The following is an 8,925-nucleotide window of genomic DNA, read 5'->3' as shown; positions in this document are numbered from 1 at the left end:
ACCTAGCAGGAGCTAAGAGAAGGTTGTTTGCAGGAAGGAAGAAGGAAAGGGTCAAAAACTAAAATCAAGTGAGAAGTAAAAATATAGAGAAAGAGCATTGGTTTAAAAAAAAAAAAAAAAAAAAAAAAGAGCCTCTCAATGGAAAGGAGACTGAGAAGGAAAGGCCGACTGCAGATGATGGTAAAAACAATAAAAGAAAACTGAGTGTCTGGGAAGCTCAGATTTTAAAATGTGAACATGACTCATGAGGCTAATTCAGAGGCCCTTGTCTAATAGATGGGGATGACTACCAACTGCTGAGAACCTTTGTGAATTCATATCAAGGTGTATTCATTGCATGGGTGCAGGAAGTGTATGAGGTATTTTCTTGGGCACCACAACAATGAGTGAGACAGATCTTGTCCTCATCAAGGTTACATTCTGTTAAGAAGAAGAGCTAGGACAGGGAGTCATATAAAATAATGCCAGGTAAAATGTGATCAGTGCTTCCAGTACTCTGAGAAATCAGGGAGGACTGGAAAACAGATCATGTAAATCATGAGAGGAAAAAAAGACTGAGGGTAGGGCATGAGGCATGAACAGGATCGTACCAGGCAGAGATGAAGTAAGAACAGGAGCATTTCAAGGTGATATGATAAAGGAGATGGGGAAGCATATGGAGCAGTGAGTAATCCAAGTGGGTTGCAGTAAATGTGGGTACATACTGGGAAGAGTGTGAAGACACGTGGCCAGAAAGCCTTCAAGTCACCCTGTGGGGCTTGAATGTTTGGCTGAGGTTCTGACACTCCAGAGGTGATGAGAAACTAGTGAAGGATGTTTTTCGTGCAGAGAAATAATAGCACTAAAGGTGATATGTAGGCAGGGTGAGACTGGTAAAAAAAAGTGTAAGTCCAAGAAGGAGAAAGCTGGTCCGGGAGGAGGTATTTAGGATCTGAAGAGATCAACACACCACTCAAATACTGCCCATTAGACAGTGGGAAAATCCGGCCTGAGACAGTCGCTGAGTCCCGAGAGCAGAGAGACAACTTAAGGTTCTGGTCATTACTTCATAAGATAGCGACCTGGAAAGAATGAGGAAAAGAAAAGACAAAGAGAAGGCATGCAGGAGGAAGAGTCAGAAAACAGCCTTGAAATTCCGAATGTGTGCATTTGAACCCCAGCAATCTGCCTAATTTGCAAAAGAACTTCAAAGAGATTTGAGTTTCTTTATTGTGAAATGGGAATTATTTCTATCTCAAATGTGAAATGTCCAAAGCAATACAATTAGGGGCAAAATCAATAACTTCAGAGGTGAAAAACAGAACTATCTCCTACCCTTGATCCCACACACGTGAACAAGTCAAACACTCTTTCCCTTTATGCACTGTAACAGAGCCTTAGTAGATATCATGTAAAAAATGAGGGAGGGATTGTTCCATGGCCAAAATCTTGGAAAGAACCTTTTTCAACAAACTTAAAACTTTCTTTCCTTCAACTCTTCCCAGTATCTTCAATAAACTATGCACCTTTAGACTCTTGGGGGACAGGTTGGCAAACTAATGTTTTACAGTTTATTTGAACACATAATCTTTTTCTTCTTTCCCTCAGATAACCCAGAATTAGTTTTACTTAGAAACCAGCTTGGGAAACATAGATGACAGCAACTGTGACCAACATTCCTTCCAGCTGTATTGAAGAACCCTGGTCACCTATGCCTTTGTATCTAAACATTTTTTTAAAGGATTTTAAAAAAAAAAAAAAAAAAAGAACAAGCTGAAAGTGGAAAAATGTCCAACTGCCAAGAATTTTGGCCTACCAAGTCAATCCACAAATATTTATTGTGTGCCTATTCTGTGAAAAGCACAGAGTTGATCCAGCTGTGTTCTTGGAAAAAGACATTATTCTGTCTTAGGATAGGTAATGCCTAAAGCCAAGGGCTGCCCATGTTCTGGGCCACAATGTACATTTTCATTTCACATTATAATCATTCATGAACAAGCTTTCCATTTCTTAAAGCCCTGAGCCTGCGGGCTTAATCTTGATTTAGCTGTTGGATAAGAGAAGAGAACGCCTCCCTTTACCTCATTCTGTTCAGAATGATGGAATTGCAACTTCATTTCCCTGAAAAATGACTCTCTCCAAGGACTGAGGAGAGGAAGGGCCACCACAGTCATCTAAGACGAGAGAGCTGTTCAGAGGCGGCAACAGGTATACCTCATCTTCCCCATGCACCTCAGGTTCAAACGCTGTTACAGTGCATAGAGGGAAAGAGTGTTTGGCTTGTTCGCATGTGTGGGATCAAGGGTAAGAGACAGTTCTGTTTTTCACCTCTGAAGTTATTGATTTTGCCCCTAATTGTATTGCTTTGGGCATTTCACTTTTCTTCCCTAGATGAGTTGAATAAGCCGTGTTCTAGACTATAAAACACAGAATTGCCCACTGAGGGGGGGATTTGGAGAGCCACTCCAGTTCTGACATTCTGAGATGCTGGGCAAGGTACTGAGCACAATGGGAGTTCTTTGAACAAGAGTCAAGATATGAATTTGCCACTGGTGGCAGGAGAGGATTCTGTGAGCTATGGACAGAAAAGCACTGTCACTCTCAAGAAGAGGCTTTCTCTGGATGCAGAGCTTAGATGATATCACCTCCCTCATCCCAAAGCTGGGAATGATGGATGACTGTTTTAAGGTTTGGAGTGCTAATGAGTTAATGTAGGTAAAGTACTTGGAAATGCACAGATGAAAAGCAAAAGATAAGCACCTAGAATTACTAGTATTGTCCTTAGAACTCTCTCCAGTCTTCATGCTTCAGGCAAAGCCCCATTTTGAGAACTCTGATTCTTAGTAAACACTGTTCATGTGCTCACATGAGACTGAGAAGAGGCCATCTTTCTGAAGACTGAGGGTAGGTCCAGTCAGCCTCTGTCCAAAGAACTTTGAGATGCTGCTGCCATTTATAACGTCTTCATCTTCCTAAACTGACATCCTGCTTCCTTTTGTCAAACCAAGACCTGGATTTTATGAATTCCTATTTAGCACAAATAAAAGAAAATGAAATATGCTATGAAGAAAGAGCTGCAAAAAGAATTCTAAGGAAAGCTAGCATTTGTATTTTAAGGCTTACTGAGCACTTTCACATACACTTACACCACCTCCCTATGAAACAGACAAGATCGTGCATGCTTTAAACATGAAGGAAATGGGGCTTAAGCAGGTCTCTGGTAATCATGAAACTTTTATGCTGAAAGGAAATTTGGGGGTTCTCTAACTCAAATTCTTCATTTTACAAATGGAGGAATAGAGACCCAGAGAAATTTAGTGTACCACCCAAACCCACACAATTGGTCACAGCATCATGATGAGCCACAAGTGTAAATGCCATTTCAGTATACCAGCCTTGTAGGGATCCTAGGGACAGGGGGAATCCAGACCTTCTGGCATCCAGGCTGGGCTGGATTCTTTTTGCCACTCAGCCTTGAGTCTCTTGAACACAAGTCAAATATTTGAGCCCAGTTCTGGTTCTCATAGCCTCCCTGTATCAGATGAATCAATTTTAAGGTCCTGAAATAAGAAAGAGAGACAGAAGGAGATAGAGAGAATTTATATGTTCAGAAAATGTTCATGGGGCATTTTTAAGAATCTCTTTCCTGGAGTAAAGAGCATGGAGTATGTGAAGCATAGCACAAAGAAGTACATGCAATATTTTAATATAGTGCCAAGAGGTATTGAAAGAATAATATGGTTTTACTTCCCCAATCTGGTTTCAAGGGGTTTCTGGATGCATTTGTCTTTTGTGGGTTTTATCCCTGGCCATATCACTCCTGCTACTTAAGGAATTAGAAAAAGCTTACTTAAGGTAGAAGAACTCCAGCAAGACATCTTTCCCCAAAAAACCCATAAATTTTTTCGACATCTCCTATACCTGGCCTGAGTTCTAAGCCTGTGCAAACTCTAGCTTCTCAGACTTTTGCAATCATGGTCCAATCAACCCCATGCTCTTCAGTGTTTCATATAACTGCCACACCCTACATTTAATTATGATTAGTTATGCTCCTCCAATTGCATTGTAGGGGGCTTTATTTGCATTCTTCTGGAACACTGGGTCCTTGGCTAGGCTTCACACATCTCAGACTTAAACTTCTCTTCTCCAATGAGCCCTAATCGCACTTAACTACCATCATGCCCTCTTCCCCTCTCTGTGTTTGCACAGTTTCTGCTTGCCTCCTAAATACCATACACAGCTAGAGCCATGGGATAGAAATGAGGGCCTTTTCCTGCTGGAACATAAGAGAAATAGATGAACTGTGATTAAGAGAGCCAGCTCTACAAGGAAACACAGAAGGGTGGAGAGGAGGCTTGAGAGGTAAATACTAGTTAAAAGGGAACACACAAAGAAAAAGAAGTTAACAGATCAAATCTATATTTATTTTGATTAAAAAAATAAAATAAAGTGATTGCAATAAGAGAACCAGGAAAGCCAAGGGAGATTTTTGTTTGTTTTTTGTTAAATATTTATAATAAAAATATACAGTCGTTCCTATGAAAAAAGGGTCTGAGAGATGACCTAGTGAGGCAAACTTGTTCAGATTACAGATAAACAACACAAACTGAGATCCAGAGAGGGGAAACAATCTGGCTCCAGGCAAATTACAGTTAAAACCATAGCATCTGATCCCATTACTGAAGCCACCTTCCGTTTCCCATATGATTCTCTGCTTGTGCCTTGTCCTTCTGTCTCTCCTCTCTCTCTCTCTCTCTCTCTCTCTCTCTCTCTCTCTCTCTCTCTCTCCCTTTCTCTCTCTCTCTCTTTCTTTCTTTTTCTATCCACAAAGCTAGCAGGGCAACTTTCAGAAAGAAAAACTAAGAACTAAGACTGGTACTTTTAAAACATAGCTCCAGGAAATCCCTAAGTTCTGCAACTGAGCACAAACAAGGACATGACTGGCAACTCTTCAGCACAATTGACAAAGCCAACAACAACAGGAACTAGCTGACAACAAGCCATCCTCCAAAACCCAAGAATTCAAAGGAAAGAAAAAAAATAACTGCTGAGGGGCAAGTGAAAAATTTACCACCATTTCTTGTGTTTTGTGTTGGTGTGTGTATGTTGTTGTTTTCAGAAAGTTCTCTGGGAGCAATGAATCTAGGCTGGTAATTGATTGATGGACTTCAGAGGGCACACGAACACCCTAAAGTTTTATGCAATTTTTATAACAAATGTGCATCTGATCTCATAACAGTTCCATAACTTTTTATAAGGTGCCAAAAAGGGTCATATCCACAAAGAGATCAGGAACTTCTAGAAAATTGCATGTTACTGTGTTTGAGCCCATGTTTAGAGTAAGCATTTCACCAGGAGAAGCCACCAAACTTTATTTTGTGTGTCAAATTCGATGTAAAATCAAAATGTGTTCAAAGTAACCACAACAGCAAAACAAAATAAAATTGACTTTTAGGACAGTAGTGGTCCTAAAAAGAGATGGAAATGGCATCTCATTGATACCTCATTCTGGTCAGGTATGGCAGCTACCTTCCATTATGGTCAACCTCAATAGGTCAGAAATAAAAGCTGAATCTCCCCAAATTTTCTAAACAGAAGTCACAGCTCCATCACCCATGAATTTATTATTAAAAATTATTGAATTTATCAAAGAGAGAAAGCACAGCATACTGTCTCTCACATGGTGCTCCACAGAAGAGTCTCCCACTTTCATAAAAAGGTGCTAGGATGAAGTAAGTTTAGGAAAAACTGCTTATCATCTCTTGGCATAGAAAATTACATTGTCATAAGTAAACCCCTGTGATTTTCTTTAACTCCATGTTTGCTGAACTTACTTGGACCATGGCACTCTTTGTGCTTGTTTATTAATATCTTATAAAATACTTTGGGAAACAGCAATTCAGTAGAATGGGATCTGGGCTAAAAGGCCAGAGATCGTTAGTTTATTCTGCAATTAACTGGATGTGTGGCCTTAGTTCTTTTAACTACTCTGAAGCTGTAGAACTTAAAAGGTCTCCCAGGTGCTCTCTGGAGCTGTGAGATTTGGGTTGGCTGATGGTCTAAGATTCTGCTTATAGCCATCTGTGATGATTACACTTATTTCCATTCAGGAAGTGGGTAGTACAATGATTTTGCTTATGAGTTACCTTCTTTTAAGAACTCTTTAGAGGGACAAGGCAAATGTCAAGGCAGTAGAACCAAATGGAATCAACATAGTAAAGTTGGGTCAGTGTTATTCACTGTGATGAATACATATAGTAGGCTCAAAACCACAGACTTTAACAAACACAGGCTGCTAACTGTTGGCCGGGGCATTGATGGAACTGGTTTTTACAAACTATACAAGCTCTTTGAAGCCAGCAAGATTTTACAAGGCATGATCACATGATCTTAAAGAGAAAATGCTTCTTTTCAAAGGACCAAAGTTATTCTGAGAGGAATTGTTACTCTCTGAGAGAATTCCCTATCTCAGAGGAAAGAAGCACTGATTACAGCTCACTGTCAAAGATGTTCGAGTGAGTAACAGCCCTAACAGTGGCTTTCTCAGGGAACACTAGAGGCCTGGGAATACTTGAAGTCCCACCTGTGAAGTGTCTTGAGCTCTTGCATAATCAGAGGGGATCTAGCCTAGGGTGATGCATTAAGACTATATGTGCTTTCTGCATCCGAGGCATAGGAAGCTCTATAAAATTTCTGCAGGCATGGGGAAGACCTTTTAAAAAGCAGAGGCCCTAAGGCTGCAGGGAACAGGGCCATAGGTAAGTTGGTACTTGTCCTGTGGAAGGACTTTTTCCCAGCCACTACCGTAGCAATATATGTGACCTTGTTTCCAGGTGGGCCCACATGTTCAAGTGTGTGGTTTCCTACCTCATATAAGGAATCTTTCAAAAACAAATCCATCTTATCGCCCTTTGCTCCTTGGTGCCTCATGAAATCTAAACAGTTTAGCAAAGCATACCTATGTCTTCCCTGGTGAACTCTGCCTTATGTTGAAGCCTGGTCTCAACAAATGAAATACTAGTTTTGAGCAAGTTACTTCACATTCTCTGACCCTCCTTTTCCTTACCTGTAAAACAGAATACAGTCCTTGTTGTGCTAGGGCTGTTGTTTAAATGAAATAATATTGTAAAGTACTTAGTAGGATGTTTGTCATATCGTAAGTGCCTAATAAGTATACTTTGATTGCTATGGATATTATATCTACTTATTGAATTCTGGCTGATCCTTCAGACTTGGGCAAAATACCTCCTGTGAGAAGTTTTCTCCAGACCAGGGTGGAGTGAAGAGTCTCCCATTATTTGCCTCTGTGTTCTCAGGCTGGTCTCCCAGACTGGGTTCTTTGTTTTCACATTGACTCCCCACTGGACTGTAAGCTCCTGAAAGGCAAAACCCTGCTCTGCAACATGCACCTGGTATGTTCTTGTTAATAAATGTTTGGTGAAAGAATAAAGGAACTAATAAAATTTCTGTTTTCTGTACAAGAGCCTGTCTGGACTCTCCTTGGAGTTTCACTTCCTGGTTTAGCTCAGCAGATGCCTGTCTATCATTTGCTGGGCCTGCAGGGAGCTGCTCAAGAGAATAAAATAAACCTCAACCAGCAGCCTTCCGTGCTCACAGCTGAAGCCTGACTTTTCTGTGAACGTGCCAGAAGGGGAACTGTGGCAGTTCATAGGGCCCCCCCCAGGAATGATAAGAAGCTGGGGGTTTTCCAGGGCTCCCTGCCACACTGGATCCTGGGCAGAACATGCAGGCTCCACCAACTGTCTGGAGCTGGGGCAGGCCCAGGGGTCAGGCTTCTATCCTCACTGAGCCTGCTTCACTGGGGTGAGGCCTAGTTCAGAGGAAGAGCTGACAAAAATAAAACCAGAATGGCAATGAGTTATGCAGGAAGTGGCAGGTCTGGGAGCCAGAGCAGAGCACAGCTATTTGGGTGACACACCACAAGAAAAGCTGCCTGAAGATCAAACCACAGGACAGAACCCTGACTCTATTTGCATTTGGGGGTTTCTTCTTTCAGGAGTCAAGCCCACAATGCCTGTGGTTGTCAGGCAGTTTAGGCCCAGGTTGGCCTCTGCACTTACCATCTGGTGGGGGTAAATAAATGGCCTCTCTGAACCTTGTTTGCTTATCTGGGAGCCATTGGGAGAACTATAGAAAAAATATATCTGAAGGATTAAGTGTCTGCATAATAAATATGTTTCTTCCTTTCTTTGCTATTAAGCACTATTGAGAATGAGAAACCTTAGTATAGACTTAATATGCACCACACACATATGTACACAACACACACACACCACACACCACACACACGCACACATGCCCCCTACACATGCTAAGTTGAGAACATTTGTGAAGCAACAGCTCTATATGTTCTTTCATTGGCTGCTCCCTAACTAGAAACAGATCATCTTCCCCCAGCTGTTTCTGGGCCAGAGTTCCTCTAAATGTGGATCTATTCATAGTGATTTTGTTTTCTCAGTCCATAATCATTTGACACATTGCCTGAGTGTTCTCTGCAGCCCCAGCCTTTTGCTAATTTATAAACCTAGAAACTGAGGCAATACTTATAAAAAAAAATCATAGGGATTCCACCATTTATTGACTACTGTATGTCCAGCACACCCCATGTCTGCCTGTCCTCATTACGCTCAGCAAGAGACTGCTAATAACCTTCTCACATAACAAATGAGGAAATGGAGGTTCAGAAAGTTCAAAACTTTGTCCGAGGTCTCTCAAGAGTAATGGCAATAGACTATCAGCCTGAGATTTCTACTGCCCACTGTAGCCTATAGACACAAGACCCAGTTCAAGCCCTTGAGAAATTCCTCGGCCACTGCCCTGAGTACCACCCAGGCCATTGCTCTCACAGGTTTTCACTCAGGTCCTGCTTGGCCCAAGGGCCCACTCCTCCCCTTTGCCTTCTTGGAGCAGAGCCCCACTGGCAGA

Source organism: Callospermophilus lateralis, chromosome 15 (genome assembly GCF_048772815.1).
Source record: "Callospermophilus lateralis isolate mCalLat2 chromosome 15, mCalLat2.hap1, whole genome shotgun sequence".
Lineage (NCBI taxonomy): Eukaryota > Metazoa > Chordata > Mammalia > Rodentia > Sciuridae > Callospermophilus > Callospermophilus lateralis.
Note: the sequence above shows the minus strand (reverse complement) of the source record.